The sequence below is a fragment of the Rhinatrema bivittatum genome, chromosome 3 (assembly GCF_901001135.1).
Source record: "Rhinatrema bivittatum chromosome 3, aRhiBiv1.1, whole genome shotgun sequence".
Taxonomy (NCBI): Eukaryota; Metazoa; Chordata; class Amphibia; order Gymnophiona; family Rhinatrematidae; genus Rhinatrema; species Rhinatrema bivittatum.
In genome coordinates this window covers 518,930,805-518,948,830 of record NC_042617.1, presented here as the reverse complement: position 1 = coordinate 518,948,830, position 18,026 = coordinate 518,930,805, and the positions used below count along the sequence as shown (strand labels likewise).

The 18,026-nt window shown below is 46.3% G+C and overlaps 1 protein-coding gene across 1 annotated transcript in view; it reads right to left on the bottom strand.

Moving 5' to 3' along the window:
• SCARA5 (scavenger receptor class A member 5) overlaps positions 1-18,026 on the bottom strand; it is a 590,798-nt gene that overhangs the window by 206,499 nt on the left and 366,273 nt on the right. The window lies entirely within an intron of this gene.

Sequence of the window (18,026 nt, the reverse complement as noted above, 5' to 3'; positions counted from 1 at the left end):
AAAATAATCCATGCCATAGTTACACAATGTTGGGTTCCATATTAGGTGCTACTACCCAAGAAAGAGATCTAAGCATCATAGTGGATAACACATTGAAATCGTCGGTTTAGTGTGCTGCGGCAGTCAAAAAAGCAAACAGAATGTTGGGAATTATTAGAAAGGGAATGGTGAATAAAACGGAAAATGTCATAATGCCTCTATATCGCTCCATGGTGAGACCGCACCTTGAATACTGTGTACAATTCTGGTCGCCACATCTCAAAAAAGATATAATTGCGATGGAGAAGGGCTACCAAAATGATAAGGGGAATGGAACAGCTCCCCTATGAGGAAAGACTAAAGAGGTTAGGACTTTTCAGCTTGGTGAAGAGACGGCTGAGGGGAGATATGATAGAGGTGTTTAAAATCATGATAGGTCTAGAACGGGTAGATGTGAATCGGTTATTTACGCTTTCGGATAATAGAAAGACTAGGGGGCACTCCATGAAGTTAGCATGTGGCACATTTAAAATTAATCAGAGAAAGTTCTTTTTCACTCAACGCACAATTAAACTCTGGAATTTGTTGCCAGAGGATGTTGTTAGTGCAGTTAGTATAGCTGTGTTTAAAAAAGGATTGGATAAGTTCTTGGAGGAGAAGTCCATTACCTGCTATTAATTAAGTTGACTTAGAAATTAGCCACTGCTATTACTAGCAACGGTAACATGGAATAGACTTAGTTTTTGGGCACTTGCCAGGTTCTTATGGCCTGGATTGGCCACTGTTGGAAACAGGATGCTGGGCTTGATGGACCCTTGGTCTGACCCAGTATGGCATGTTCTTATATTCTTATGTACAGGTCCCCTCTCTCCCATCCCCCATTCAGACCTCCACCTCACAAACATTCTTATAGGTATACACTAACCAGACTTAGGAGGTCATTTACTAAGCTGTGGTAGGTCTTTATTGTGTGGTAAATTATTTAATGCAGAGATAACGCGTGGTATTTCAAATACTGTTTAATACCTCCCCACACACAACCCCGGTGCAGCATTGGTATTAAAATGAGCTAATATGCATGCAGATCAATTCATTACTAATTGATGTAATGCAAATCAAATATTGCAGCTTGCCTACAATTTTGCAAGCCATATTATTTGAAAGTTACTACATCTCATCTTTCCCTGGAAACATCAGGTTGTTAACACATGTCCCGATGCTCCCTGGCTCTGGCCTTAAGGGACCATTTGGCTGTAGGGTAACCCCTCCTCTCCCCAGCAGAGTTCAACATCAGTGGAGGTCTCTTTCTCCCACCCACCTACTGCAGGATTATGCAGTGAAAATTTAAAAAAATAAAGAGATGAAGTGTTTGTGCGGAAAACCCTCCCCTTCTCCAAGCTCATCCGTTCTTAAAAAAACAATATGGCTGCCAAACCAATCCTCTTAAAATAGCCCCTGGTAGGTTATTAGTACCAGCTGCAGCACCTCTATACATGCGCAGCCAGCAACACCATATCCAAAATGGTGTCCAAGGGCGGTCGGTGCCATTTTGAATATGGCATCACACATAGGGGGTATGCCAGCAGCACCACTACACCACCAGGGACTATTGTAAATAGATGGAAGATTCCAGCAAGAGTGGGGGTGCCTGAAAGGGGCTGTAAAGGTGGGGATGGAACTCCTGCACAATGACTTCATTTTTTTCTAATACTTTTACTGCATAATCCTGAAGCAAGGGATTGGGTTGAAGGTGTACTGGAAGGTTAAGGGAACTCCATAGCTGAATGGCCTCTTTAAAAGTCAGCAACTCTGGGATGTGGGGCTGCCAGAGTGTGTTGTTTTGTGGGAGTCAAATAACCCACAGTGTTTTCCCCATATTAATTTTACTACCAGAGAAAAAACCATAGGATTTACTAACCTCTGGCACTGAGGGGAAAATACCACAGCTTAGTAAATAAACTCCGTAGTTTGTATGCATGCACTTACACGCCACTCAGACCCATCATTCATGCACAAACTTGCACATATACTAATAAGCATAGGAAAAACTAGAAACATTAAGAATGTTTATTTTTTATGAAGAAATTAAATCCAAATTGTTTTTATTAAATCAACTTTTTAGCCTTCCAGATGGAAAGAGAATAAGGAAGGGTAGCACTTGAGAATTCTCCCTCTGCCTTCGGAGGCTACTTCTCGGCCTGCTGCTTCCAGAGGTAGAGCAGTAGCATACCAGTGTAACCGGTCCCCCATTTGGTGCTTTATCTGTCACTAAGGGGTGGTACAGGTCCGGGTTCAGTCTGGACAGGGAGGAAGAATAATCTTCTGGGGCCCCTGGTGTGTCTATCCAGTCTTTACTCTCAATACCTCCGACAGATGCCAAACAATACAGACAAGGAGCAATGAAGGCAATAACAGCAACAAAGGGCTCCTTACATGAATATAGCCAGTAAAGGCTAAAGTTATCCATGACACGTGATGTCATCCAATGGCACTGAATGAACCCATCTATCTAGCGCAGTAAATTTTTACTACTGTGCAAGCGCTGGAGATGCTAAGTGCATGCTGCCCCTCAGTCTTTTTTTGGCCAAGCTTCTACATGAACCCTGTCTCTCTACATCTCTACAGTTCACCATCACATCAGTGATGGTGAACTCCAGTCCTCGAATGCCACAAACAGGCCAAGTTTTCGGGATATCCACAATGAATATGCATGAGATAGATATGCATACAATGGAGGCAGTGCATGCAAATTTTTCTCATGCACATTCATTGTAGATATCCTGAAAACCTGGCCTGCTTGTGGCACTCAAGGACTGGAGTTCGCCTTCACTGCCCTACAGCTTTTGCACTTTTTTCAATTTTCTGAAGTTGTTGCTTTAGCTAACTCATTGTTTAAGTTGCCTCGCTGCCTTGGCAATCCCGTCATAGCACTTTTCAGTGCTATTCAACCCCCCCCCCCCCCCCCAAGAATCTGATATCTCAAGATGTCCAGCTACAAAAAGGCCACCTCCAGTGGCTTCAAGGATTGTGTCTGTGGCCGCAAGATGTCCATCACCGATGACAACAATATCTGCTATAAAGGTCTCAGTCCATCTGCTATGACTGTGATCAGATGTCACCAAGAACTCAGAGGAACAGGTCCTGGAAGATAGAGGAACTTTACAGGTCAGTGAAAACTCAGAGCTGTGCCTCTTCGGGCTCTCTCTATGTTGAGTTGAGCAGGATCTCTGTGGGTAAAGCACCAAGCTAAGGATCTGCTATAGTTTAGAGGCTGAGTAAGGCATGGAAGCACTGAGTGCAGGAACCCATGAGATTTTTGAGTACTTGGGAACTGATTCAAATTCTTCGCGGGGCTTGGTGGCACAGAAAAAAAAAAAATCTCTCATCGGAGCCAACAGTGCAGTTGGCACCTCTGAAGCAAAACTTGGTGCTGAAGAATGCATCATCAACATATCACTGGAGCTTGGCACCATTGACAGACCTACCCTTTTGGCATCACTGATGCATTGTCAACACATCAACTTTTGGAGCTGTTGATTCATCGGTCCTCGGAGCAATCGGTGCACTGATCGCTTGCGTCATCGACTTATTCGATTCACTCAATGCAGAGTAAGCGTTACACTTATCTTCCTCCATGTTGGTGTCCATTTTCTCCATCTCGCCCCCTTGGTCCTGACCCCAGGCCTCCAGGAGCTGCTTCTCTTCCAACTACCCATGGGCTTGGTCTGGAGACTCCAGATCCAATATGCTCTATTTTGTCTCTGGTCTCTATGCGATTGTCAGCACAGTTAACTCAGGACAAACTTTGCTCCATTTTTTCAAAGTAAGTTCTGATCTACACCAGATGCTTTTCTCCTCAAGTGGAATGCAGAACTGCTGTATGACTTTCCTCCCTTCTGTCGATGGTGAGACCAGTTCAGAAGAAACTCAAAGACTGACCACATCTTATCATTATCATTCCAGCTTGGCCCAGGCAAGTGTGGTTGTTTTACCTTGTCAGGTTGTCAGTTCACCCACCAATCACTTTGGGATCCAATCCAGCTCTACTAATATTGGAGGAGGGTTGCCTATGTCATCTGAACCTCCCCTCCCTCAATTTGATGCATGGATTTGATGCATGGATGTTGAGTGCTCGATAGTCTTATCACTGTCACTATCTAAGGAGGTTGAGGACATTGTGATTTTGGCCAGGAAGTTGTTTACCAGAAGAGCATACAGTTTCAAATGGAAGCATTTTTCCTTTTGTTGTCAGGCAGTATCCTTGAACCCATTCACCTGTGCTCTGAAAGATCTACTTCAGTACTTGTTCTGCCTCTCTTCTTTGGTCCTCAGTATGTCATTGATAAAAGGGTATTTTAACACCATTACCCCTTATTCACCCTCAAGTGGATTGAAAGCCAATCTCCATCTATCTTCATAAATGTTATGACCTCTATGGAAATGTGGACCCTTGGCCTCTGTTGGGATTGATATTACCTGGGAGGAAGGCATGCTGCAGGTTCCCAAAGACAGGAGGTGAGGGTGATGGAGGACAGGGGCCAGCTGGAGCTTCACCAATACCAATCCCGTTCCCCGCGGGTTGAGCCTTTGGGTGCCGGGACCGGCTGGGCTTAGGTGAGCCCCTGGGAGGATGGCAGGTGAAGAGGAGATGATGCAAGCGTTCCGAGTTCAGGAAGCCAGAAGAATGTACAATAGCTGGTCCGAGGTCAGGAAGCCAGAGGAATGCACGATAGCCGGTCCGAGGTCAGGAAGCCAGAAGATCAGTCCGAAGAGAGAAGGATGGGAAGAGGAGTGCGCAGGCAGGATCCAGAACAGGAAGGCTGGAACAGGAGTGGAGCGAGGAGTGGAGCGAGGAGCAGGAACAGGAACTGGAACACGCTGATGCAGGAGCCCAAGGCAGAACACAGAGGAAGCAGACCTGTAGCTAAGTTGTCTGCTGCAGGAGAAGCTGGGTTTAAAAGCCAACAGGTTCTGATGTGTGGAGGAGGAGCTGCTGGTGATTTCCCACCGCGGGCCCTTTAAGGTCCCCCAGGTGGCGCGCACGTGCGCTAGGAGGAAGCCAAGGAGGCGGAGTCAACAATGAGCCGTGGCAAAAAGCCCCGAGACAGCTCCAGTGGGGTGGTGTCGGGGATCCCGGGAGGCGCAGTTAGTGCCGGGAGTGAGCCAGCACACTGGAGAGCCAGCCGGAAAGTGTAACAATAAAGGGTCTGTGGCATAAGAACATAAGAAAATGCCATACTGGGTCAGACCAAGGGTCCATCAAGCCCAGTATCCTGTTTCCAACAGTGGCCAATCCAGGCCATAAGAACCTGGCAAGTACCCAAAAACTAAGTCTATTCCATGTTACCATTGCTAATGGTAGTGGCTATTCTCTAAGTAAACTTAATAGCAGGTAATGGACTTCTCCTCCAAGAACTTATCCAATTCTTTTTTAAACACAGCTATACTAACTGCACTAACCACATCCTCTGGCAACAAATTCCAGAGTTTAATTGTGCGTTGAGTAAAAAAGAAATTTCTCCGATTAGTTTTAAATGTGCCCCATGATAACTTCATGGAGTGCCCCCTAGTCTTTCTACTATCCGAAAGAGTAAATAACAGATTCACATCTACCCGTTCTAGACCTCTCATGATTTTAAACATTTCTATCATATCCCCCCTCAGCCGTCTCTTCTCCAAGCTGAAAAGTCCTAACCTCTTTAGTCTTTCCTCATAGGGGAGCTGTTCCATTCCCCTTATCATTTTGGTAGCCCTTCTCTGTACCTTCTCCATTGCAATTATATCTTTTTTGAGATGCGGCGACCAGAATTGTTCACAGTATTCAAGGTGCGGTCTCACCATGGAGCGATACAGAGGCATTATGACAGTGCCCTGGGATCTCAGTGTTGTCCTGACACAACTGATGAAGCCTCTCTATGAACTGTTGAAGCCAGTTTCCTTAAAACATCTTACCTGAAAGTGTTTTTTCTGGTGTCCATCACTTCAACTGGAAGAGTCAGTCAACTACAAGCATTGATTAATTACTCTCCATGTCTGCAGTTTTTCCACAATAAGTTTGTGCTCTGCACTCACCCTAAATTTTACAGAAAGTGATTTCGCCATTTCATTTGAATCATAAGAATATAAGAACATAAGACTTGCCATACTGGGTCAGACTAAAACCTTTAATTGTCCTCCTCATCCTACAGACTGGGGTCAAATAAATGTTGGAGTGTTATGCGGGCCGGCCATGGCTACCGGTGGCTGGTCCCCCTCACCTTCTCTGCCGATGCTGGGAACTCCGCCGAGACCCTTGCGGCCGCGGGGAGACACCCCCGTCGCGCGTGCTGGGTCCCAGCTGCTTTTGCGGCCTCCTCCGCCGTGCCAACATCACCTCCTGCGGTGGGGGAGATGGCCGCTGACCTCCTCTTCGTGGCACAAGGCCGCAGACCGACGCTTCTGGCAGCTCTCTCCGGGCCAGGCCCTCATTAGGCCCGTGGCCACATCTCCTGGGGATTTTTAAAGGGCCAGCCTTCCCAGACGTGGTTACCAAGACCACTTATATCCTCTCTTTATTAGATGGAAAAGCCTTGGCTTGGGCGTCGCCCATATGGGAAAGGGCCAATCCCATCTTACACGACCTGTCTGGATTCTTAAACCTGTTCTGGTCAGTCTTCAATGATCCGGGTCGAAGGGCCATATCCAGATCTTTCTGTTGCACCTTTAGTAAGGTTCAAGAACCTCGCTTCTGAGCTCCAATGGGACTTTAACTGCCTCCGGGCCATCTTCCTAGAGGGTCTTAGCCCACGAATCAAGGATGAACTTGCTGCTCGGGAACTACCCGAGTCCCTGGACTCTTTGATTGATCTCATGGGACGCATTTACCTTCATCTGTGAGAACGTGCTGCAGAGGTGGAAACAGCCCGGAGAGCCATGACTGGCCCAATTCGGATCCACCGCACGCCCTCTTCTAAACTTGACAATGTCTCCTGCTATACCAACGTGTCTGGACGGTCCGAGAAATGTCCAGGCCAAGGTCTTGCAGGAGTACTTCTCCTAGGTCTGACCTCGCCCGCTCCTCCAGTGACCCTGCCCAACACCATCAAGGTAAACAACCAGGAATTTCATACCCTGGCCCTGGTGGACTCCAGGGCCGGGGGCAACTTTATCCTGAGGCAACTGGTAGAATACCTCCAAATACCCACTGTCTGCTCTCCAGTCCCTCTTTTCCTTTCCTTCATACAGGGAGAACCTCTACCTGGGAGAGTCACGTTTTCCATGACTCCTATTTAACTCCACACTGGGTCGCTCCATGTTGAAACCCTACCTTTTTTCATTCTAGACAAAGCCATACACACAGTGGTCCTTGGTCTGCCATGGCTTCAGCGGCACTCCCCACAATTCGATTGGGCCAGTCTACAACTCTCCCGCTGGGGCCCTTCTTGTCATCACAAGTGCCTGGATTCTGTCACGCCCATACAGGATCTCTCCACTACAGTATCCCTGCTGGACCTTCCCCTGCAATATTCCTCATTCGCGGACATCTTCTCGAAAAGGGCTGCGGATGTTCTGCCTCCTCATCGCTCATATGACTGCGTGATCAATTTGTTACCTAATTCGGAACCTCCCCAGGGTCAGTTTTATCCATTGTCCATCTCAGAAATCCTAGCCATGTCTGAATATATTCATGAGAACCTGGCAAAAGGCTTCATCCAGCCCTCCAAGTCACCCGCTGGTGCGGGTTTTTTTTTGTGGGTAAGAAAGATGGTTCACTCCGACCATGTATCGATTATCGTGGTCTAAATGACATCACCATCAAAGATTGCTACCCGCTGCCTCTGATTTCTGAACTTTTTGATAGACTCCAAGGGGCAAGGATATTTACTAAGTGGACCCTCAGAGGAACTTACAACTTAGTTTGCATCCATCAAGGTGACGAGTGGAAAACAGCATTCAACACACGCAATGGACACTTTGAGTACTTGGTCATGCCATTTGGCCTCTGTAACGCCCCAGCAGTGTTTCAAAACATGATGAATGAGGTCTTTAGGGATATGCTGTACCAATGTATTGTAGTCTACTTAGATGACATCTTGGTGTTTTCTCACGATCTTCAAACTCACCGCCAGGATGTCAGCCGAGTTCTTCAACGACTGCGGGAAAATCATTTATACGCCAAATTGGAGAAATGCTGTTTTGAAAAAGGGACCGTCCCATTCCTCGGATAAATATTCTCCAGTCAAGGCTTTCAAATGGCCTCCCAGAAGACTATGAGCATCCAAAACTGGCCTCAACCTACTGGTCTCAAGGCCTTACGGAGGTTCCTCAGCTTCACAAACTACTATAGGTCATTTATTCCACTTTACTCAACCTTGACTGCCCCACTTACTGCCATGAATGAAAAGGGGCCAATCCTTCTCAATGGTCTCCAGAAGCTATGACCGCTTTTCGGACCTCAAAGAGGCCTTTCTTCAAGAACCCTGCCTTTGCCACCCAGACCCATGGCGTCCCTTCATTGTCAAGGTGGATGCTTCTGATGTCGGAGTTGGGGCCGTACTTAGTCAGAACTCGACTAATCACAGATTACACCCCTGCTCCTTCTTCTCCTGGCGTTTTCTCCAGCTGAGCGCAACTACACAATCAGAGACAAGGAACTACTGGCTATAAAACTAGCTTTTGAAGAATGGTGCCCCTGGCTGGAAGGGGCCCAGCATCAAATAACGATGTATACCAATCACCGGAACTTAGAATATCTCCATCTCGTCCAACGACTGAACCACTGTCAGGTCCGCTGGTTGCTGTTTTTTACGCGATTTAATTTTGTGTTGTGATACCGTCTGGGTGACAAGAATATTCGAGCAGATGCCCTCTCTCACTCTTTCATTCCGGAGGATGTTCCAGAGGCTCCTCGGCATGTCATCGATCCGGCTAGAGTACTGCTCTCTACCACTGTGCCCGTACACCCAGGGAAAACTGTGGTTCCCTGACAGTTCTGGTGAAAAATACTCCGATGGGCGCATGATTCACTAATGGCAGGGCATCCTGGTCAAGCCTGAATGCTTTCTACCCTGCTGAGGTACTATTGGTGGCCCACGATCAAAAAGGACACATGGGTATCTGTGGAAGCTTGACCTACGTGCGCCCGGCACAAGCACTCCGCTGGTCATCCTTGGGGCTTTTGCAGCCACTTCCTGCATCGCATGAACCATGGACCCATATAGCCACAGACTTCATTGTGGCTCTCCCCCTCTTGGGCGGCAACAACACAATTTGGGTCACGGTAGACTGCTTCTCAAAGATGGCACACTTCGTGGCACTTTCAGGTCTGCCGTCTGCTCCCGAGTTAGCCAACTTGTTCGTCCGGCATATCTTTAGGCTTCACGGACTGCCTAAACACATTTTGTCTGACCACACAGCCAATTCACAGCTCGTTTTTGGAAATCCCTCTGCCGGAAATTTGACATCTCTTTAGACCTGACTTCCGCGTATCATCCCTAGGCTAATGGTCAGACGGAAAGAACCAATAGGACGCTTAAGCAGTTCCTTTGATCTTATGTGAATTTGCGGCAGAACGACTGGGCTGATCTCCTCCCTTGGGCACAGTTTGCGTTGAATTCACATCTATCCGCCTCTACTGGATCCTCACCCTTTCAGGTGGACACCAACCACTGCCTCCTCTACCACTCCCATTAACTGGTCCATCACCCGCAGCTCAGGTGACCGCTCACCTGGGTCACCTGTTATGGAAAACACCAAACAACTGCTTCAAAAGGCCGTTCAGACCTCCAAAAGGTTTTATGATGTCCATCACCGAGAAGCGCCACGCTTCAAACCTGGGGACATGGTCTAGTTGAGCACTCGCTTCATATGGCTCAAGTTACCATCGGTCCATTTCGCACCCAGATACATTGGACCTTTTCCGGCTCTTCGCCAACTGGGCCCGGTCACATACAGCCTTCGCTTGCCCTCATCCCTCAGAATCCACAATGCCTTTCAAATATCACTCCTGAAACCTCTGGTCCTACCTGTCTTCTCCCAAAAGCCACCAGAACCTCAGGCCATATCTTCTGAAGCAGATGTCACATACCAGGTTCAGGAGATGCTGGATGTCAGGCAACGAGGAAAGAGATGGGAATAACTGCTAGCATGGGAGGGCTTTGGCCCTGAGGAAAATAGTTGGGAGGCTATCGCTAATATTTTAGACAAAGACGTTCTTGCTCTGTTCCACAAGGCCCATCCTTCCAAACTGAAACCCCCGGGAGGTGCCCTAAACAGGGGGGTACTGTTATATGGGCCGGCCGTGGCTACCGGCAGCCAATCCCCCTCACCTTCTCTGTTGATGCTGGGAACTCCGCCGGGACCCGTGTGGCTGCGGGGAAACACCCCCATCACAGGCGCTGGGTCCCAGCTGCTTTCACAACCTCCCCCGCCGCACCAGCATCACCTCCCGCGGTGGGGGAGACAGCCGCCAACCTCCTCTTCGTGGCATAAGGCCGCAGACCGACGCTCCTGGCAGCTCTCTCCAAGCCAGGCCCTCCTTAGGCCCGCAGCCACACCTCCTGGGGATTTTTAAAGGGCCAGCCTCCTTAAACATAGTCCAGCCCACTGATGACATCTGGAGCCTGGGGGCTATTTCAAGGGGCCTCCTCTTCCAGTTCCTTGACTTGACAACGAGTCTTCTTCGCTTCAGTGAGGTCTCCTGTGCTTCGTTTGGTACTGTGGTTCCTGTTCTTGACCTCCGAGTCCTGTTCCTGCCCTACGAGTCCTATTCCTGCTCCAGTCCCTTCGGACGGATCTTCTGGCTTCTGACCTCGGACTGGCTATCGGTGACTCTCTGGCTTCAGACTCTGGACTGGCTATCGGCAGCTCTCTGGCTCTTGACCCCGGACTGGCTATCGGCGACTCTCTGGCATCCGACCTTGGGCTGACTATCATCACTTCTTCTAGCTGCGATTCCACCGTCTTCACAGGGGTCCACCTAAGACCAGCCGACCCCACGCACCCAAGGGCTCAACCCGCGGGGAATGGGGTTGGTATTGGCGATGCTCCAGCTGGCCCCTGCATCAGTTCAGCCTCACCTCCCAACGGTAGGGACCTGTGGGGGCTTACCCTCACAGGTAGCGCCAACTTCTCCTTGGGCAAGGGGTCCACATTCTCCTCCATGGGCATAACATGGAGTTAGTATGCAAATGAGGCAGGCTTGCAATTAAAAAGTGGGGAAGAGTTTGGGGCTTTTTACCCTTACTTCATGCTGACATCACTGTCAGTCCATGCTCACTGCTGATTCCCCTCTTTATGGAGTGACTGGTTATACCAAAAGGTAAAACCAGTATTGTGCATGACGTAATGAGGCTGATAATGCAGTCTGCATCTCAGAGTCCAGCCAGCCCTCAAAAGTCTCATCATATACCCAGCACCACTATTTAGCCTCCCATCTAGCCTCTATGCAATCTTTAAATCCAATTGTTTTAATTTTGCCTGGCCTTCTTTTTGGCCTAAGATTGGATGACTTAACCCTATAGATATTAGATTTAAAAAAAATGAGGTATTCTGGCACACATTTCAGTCATACACCTGTCTGAAGGATGAAATATCTGATAAGAGGAGTGCCAATGTCATGGAGTCTCAAGCTGCATTAAAGACAGATGAGCTTATGTTATTCCTTATGCTGAAAGTTCACATTTTTAGTGTCCTGATTTTTTACTATACTACCTAGATATTTAGGGGTGAATTTTCACAACGTTACACACATAAAAATGCACATAAGTAGTCTCTACTCACATTTTCCATATTTTATAAAAAGTTGAAAATATGCATGTATTTTCACTTTTGTGTGCACATGTATGTGTGTAAAAAAGGTGCGATCTAGGGGCATTTTGGGATAGGGCCAACATTTATGTGCGTAAACTGCTATTTTAAAAGACATGCGTTTACATTTACCAACCTACTCACATATTTTTACATCTGTTAATTATCTTAAATTTCTGTTGGAAACAGAATACTGGCCTTGATGGACCCTTGGCATATCTTATGTTCTTATGCCATAGGCCACAGGAGGCGATGGAGGCAGTCAGTGAAAAGGGAGGACATGTGAGAACATCTCACTCCCTCGCCTCCTCTCCTCATCCCTTCCCTTTCCATCTGCCTCACTTGCTTAGCTCCCCTTCCTTCCCTTCATCCCCTCCCTTTTTACTGAGAAGGGAGGGGACAAAAGAGAACTGAGCTGAATAAGTGAGAGAGTTGTGAGTGAGGGGTGTTGTAAGTGAGAGGAAAGGGAAGAGGATTGGTGCGAGAGGAGGAAAGTAAGTTTAATGATAGTGAACCCTTATACTGTTGTGTGGTTGACATAGCCTAGTAGTCGAACCTACAAGGCACACTCTGACAGCTAGCGGACATGCCCTAGACTGGGACAGAGCTGGACCTTCACCTGTACCAATGCTGTTCCCCACAGGTTGAGCCTTTGGGCTCCAGGGGCTGGCAGGACTTAGGCAACAGTCCCACATGGCAATCTGGAAGAGAGAGTATGGGACTGCATTGAGATCAGAGGAGGAAGTGATCAGTCAGTTACAAGTTTTGGGCCAATGGTCAGAGCAGGCAGCAAGCAAAGCATAATCAAGGTCTGTGGCAGAGATCAGTGGCAGGCGGCAGGCGAAAGAGTAGTCCAGGTCCATAGCAGAGGTGAGTGAGTTCTCTTTGGGGCTGAAACCTTTCCAAGAGATGAGATATTCTAGCTGATTCTGTCATCTGCGGGAGTTTAGAATCTCCTGTACCTTGAATTTGGTATCTGTTTCAGATATTGACTCCACTGGAGAGGGGTGGACAATGTGAAGGCCATGACAGCATATATGTCACCTTTGTATAATCCAAGGATAAGATAGCCACCGGGAGCTCAAAATGCAGTCTGCATTGATTTATAAAGCCCCTGCATTCCTTGAGGTCCCCAAGGTATCTGGGAGATGGCAGAAGGTGTGGCAGGATTGCTGGGAGATGCACAGGCTTGGGTGGAGAAGGAGCTGTGGGAACTGATGCCAGTGCCAGTGCTCATAGCTGGGTCTGCATCGTAGCCATCCATACTGTCAGTCCTTTGAGCAGATCAGTTACTTGGTTCAATATCTCTTGTTACTGCTGGATATGCTGGGCCATTCCTGGAATGGTCTGGACAGCGGGCAAGTCCACTGGGTCCATGGCCTCAGCAAATTTGTAATGAAAGTGAGCCCTTGTGTGGTGGCATGGTTGAGACAAACCTACTAGGCCCATGCCTACAGCTAGTGGATGCGCCCTATAGAAACATACATAGAAACAAAATGGCAGAAAAAGACCATATGGTCCATTCAGTCCGCCCATCCGTCCAATTAATAATTCTCAACACTTTCTTAGAGATCTCCTGTATGTATCCCATGCTTTCTTAAATTCAAATACTGTTTTTGTCTCCTCCACTTCCACTAGGAGACTGCTCCACACATCCACCAACCTCTCTGTAAAGAAATATTTCCTAAGATTACTCCCGAGTCTACTTCCTAGGCTGGACAGTTGGATCTTCACCTATACCAGTCCATTCCCTGCAGGTTGAGCCTTTGGATTCCAGGGGCCAGCAGGACTTAGGATATAGTCCCATATGGCCATCTGGGCCAGGCTGAGATCAGAGAAGACAGTGATCAGACAATTACCAGGTTTGGGCCAAGGGTCAGGGCAGGCAGCGGGCAAAGCATAGTAGAGGTCTGTGGCAGAGGTCAAAGGCAGGTGAGAGAGTAGTCTGGGTCCATAGCAAAGGTTAGTGGCAAGTGGCAGGCTGCAGGCAAGACAGTAGTCCAGGTCCAAAGCAGAGTTAATACAAGGCAGACAAGCAAAAGTCTGGAATGGGGCATGGCTGGAAGTAAGGCAAGGCGGACTGGAAGATACAGGGCAGTTTGGATGAGGCAGGGCAGGCTGGATGAGACACGATCAGGAACAAGGTTGAAGCATGGCAGGAGACGCAATACGCTCTGCAGTAGAGGACCTGTTGTTAAGGTGAAGACTGACTGGCTGAGCCTTAAATCCCCGAGGCTGGCTGACATCATCAGGAAGGGCAGGCAGAAGATTTCCAGTATGGGGCTCTGGGAGTGATCACTAGGTAAAGTCACCAGGTTTTTCATGCGTAGCAAGTTATCCTTTGGATCCAATTATGGGAGTTTTCAGGACTATACCAATAACACAAAGGTATAGTCTAAAAAGTATATTTTTTATTTCACAAATATTTTGTATTTTTTAAAATTTGTAAATTTGCAAAAATATAAGTCATGGGTCATATTTTGGTGTCTGAAAACTACTCTAGCAGTATGGAATAATGCACAACTGAGAATAACAAATCTGTGGAACTACTGCAATGAGTATATTGCAAGGGTGGCCTACTCTGGTACTGAAGAGCTACAAACAGGCCTAGTTTTCAAGATATCCACAATGAATATGCATAAGATAGATTTGCAAGCACTGCCTCCATTTTATGCAAAACCATCTCAAGAATATTTATTGTGGATATCCGGAAAACATGGACTATTTGTATCTCTCGAGGACTAGAGTTGGCTACCCTTGGTATTTAATATTTCCAGAGGCTGAGAATAAATTATGTCTAATACAGTTTGTCAGACCATACGTCTGTGGCTAATAGCAGAGATAATATCATGAGATTACCAGTGTGGTTCAAACAGTGCTATTATCAAATAATTCTCAAAGTATTAGCAGGCAGTTGCATTTGATAAGGGAACAAAATATAACCATATGTTGACCTCCCTATTCTTCATGTGCTTCAGCTTTCAAAAATATGAAACAGCATCATCTCATGAAGAACGGGATACAAATCAGAACAGAAAAGGCAGATCTAAACAATTTTAACTATCAATTAAACTATCTTTTCTTTTTAGTATTACTACTGTAAATGGGACACATTTTACTTTTCTTACAGTGGATGGAAAGGCCGTTGGCAAAGTGAAGAAGCAGTATGAAAATCCCTTTGGATGAGTGCTGACATATACTTTAACCATAACATGACATGGGAAGACCACCAGGAAGGAGAAAAGAAAGGAGAAAGCTCTGCTTTTGAAAATATTGAAAGATTAAGCACTTGCTCTACAAAACAAGATCAAAGATAATGACATCACAGCACAGTGGAAACTACCATGTGTGTATTTAAAGCTACTGAATAAATTCATCTAAAATGTACTGAACAGCTGCTGATGCTACTAATATATTTTCCAGTAGAACATATATTCTGCTAAAATGGCTCTTGTGACATCACTTAATAAAGATGTGAATGACCATCATGTAATGCCTGTTGTGCCAATGGCTGTTTAGTGAAGCCTTTTCTGGCACAGGGACCTGGTATGGTGCAGCTGGCTCTTATGGTAAAGCCTTAGAGCACAATATCCAGCTTAATCATTGGTCATTCATTATTTGTTTTTGGTAATGTCCTTGTTGTGGCTATAAATAGCTGTGGCTGCAAATATCACAGGATAGTGCACACTTGAAAAACATATAAGGGTAGATTTAAAAAAATTGCTCGATTGCGTACTTTTGTTTGCGCACCAGGCGCAAACAAAAGTACGCTGAATTTTATAAGATACGCGCGTAGCCACGCATATCTTATAAAATCTGGGGTCAGCGCACGCAAGGGGGTGCACATTTGTGCAACCTGCGCGCGCCGATCCCAGCGCGCGCTGCCTGTTCCCTCCGAGGCCGCTCCGATTTCGGAGCGGCCTCGGAGGGAACTTTCCTTCGCCCTCCCCCCACCTTCCCCTCACTTCCCCTACCTAACCCACCCCCCCGGCCCTATCTAAACCCCCCCCCTTACCTTTATTGCACGATTTACACCTGCGAAAAGCAGACATAAATCTGCGCGCGTCGGCCGGCTGCCCCGTCCGTGTTCCGGTCCCGGGGGCTGGTCCGGAAGCTGCGGCCACGCCCCTGAAACGCCACGGGCCGAAACCACACCGACGTCGCCGCCCCCAAAACGCTGCGCCACACCCCCGAAACGCCTACGGCTACGCGCGTATCTTATAAAATCCAGCGTACTTTTGTTCGCGCCTGATGCGTGAACAAAAGTACGCGCACGTGCTCTCTTTTAAAATCTACCCCTATATGTATTTCATGTGTGCACTATCCTGTGATATTTGCAGCCACAGCTATTTATAGCCACAACAAGGACATTACCAAAAACAAATAATGAATGACCAATGATTAAGCTGGATATTGTGCTCTAAGGCTTTACCATAAGAGCCAGCTGCACCATAAATACCAGGTCCCTGTGCCAGAAAAGGCTTCACTAAACACAACAGCCATTGGCACAACAGACATTACATGATGGTCATTCACATCTTTATTAAGTGATGTCACAAGAGCCATTTTAGCAGAATATATGTTCTACTGTTGAATTCTAAAGTTTCTGCTTTATTTTGGGGTTTTTATATTCCTTGTTTGACTAATATATTTTCAGCAAAATGCTACATACTTCAACAAAATATAGTTTATTGCATACAGAATGTTGTAAGATTTCCCAGAATTTTTAAATAAATTCCACAGTATTTCAAGGAATTCTGCAGACTTTCACCTGATCATTCTTTTTTTTTTCTTTGGCCTCCAGCTTAGTCAGAACTAGGGCTGGCATCTGGAGCCATGGGCTATCATTCACAGCTACCTAGGGGTTTCCCCTCTGTTTCATATTCTCCTACCACCCCACCCTCCCAACAAACCTAATATGGTCCAGGCCATGGGCCATGCATCAGGACTCCTTCTTGAACATTGCAATCATGGACCACCAATCCAGTGACAGGTGTCACCTTGAGTGATGACCATGGCCCCCTCCTGGGGGCTCCCCAGCATCCCTGCTAACTCACAGAGAGAAAGGCAGGACTCAGGGATCAAACTAGGGACCTGCTGCAAGGCAGTGGCAGAGCATTAACACTGCACCAGTTCCCACTTGGTCATTCTGATTTCCTCATCATGCATGACAAAAATAACCTGTGAATTTTTCTAAGTTGTAGATTTCTAACTTAAATCCACAATTTCAGTGCATCCTTAATGGAGAATGTAGTATCTCAAAGGGATCTCCTTGACCTTCAATAAGAATACATTTAAAATTCACATTTAAATTTGTAATATATTCTTTTAACATTTTAAACTCTAATCCTAAAAGATATTGGAGTTTGTGAAACACTGTGGCCATGTGGCTGGTTTAGGCAAGAAACACATTCTTTCATGTTTTCATTTTCCATCAGTTTGCAGAGATAATTATTGCTTGGTTCTTTGCCTTTGAAGCTCTGTTTCCATATGTTGCCCATAAATCTTATTGTTTATGTGGGAATGGGGCCAGCTGTATATTAAATATTATGGACCACTTTAGGATGATAAACCAAACCAGGAACAAGATCAATTAACAGGATAAATAAAAATATTCTAAAGAAGAATTTTGCTAAAGATATATTGTTAGCATACAAATATATATTAAATCTGAATTTTACTCCTTGAGTGTCCATTAAAATGGGAACAAATTGCCCTGTAGTAGTATAGATTTGTTTACTATTTCCAGTAATGTTTTTATCAACTAAAATAGAGTTTCTGAAATATGACAGCATAAGTTTGCAGTATAATACACTGACTAACAGATTCAGATTGGTTTCTTGTTGACCTTCATTTAGAAGCCTATGCACTAAAGGTAGGATATCATGTATACTAAGGCCATTAAGCATGCCCCAAAAGTAGAGGGCTCTGCTCTAAAAAGCCCTATCAAGTATGCTAAACTGAGGTCAGAGAATGTTATCAAGTATGTGCTAAATTCAGTGTGCACCTACCTCTAAATGAGGGAACACAATGAGGCTTTAGCTGGCACACTATAAATAGTGTGCAATGTGCATTGATCTTCTCCACCCATTATTTACTATGGGTCTCCTAAATCCTAAAAGTTAATACCTCCTTCAAATCAGGTGTAAATTTATAACATGAACATTGCCTCACAAAATCCCCTGTGCTAACTGGACCAAAATGATTTGAAAAGTCTGGGAATCTGGCTAGACTGCAACTTAACTTTTCAAACTCACATC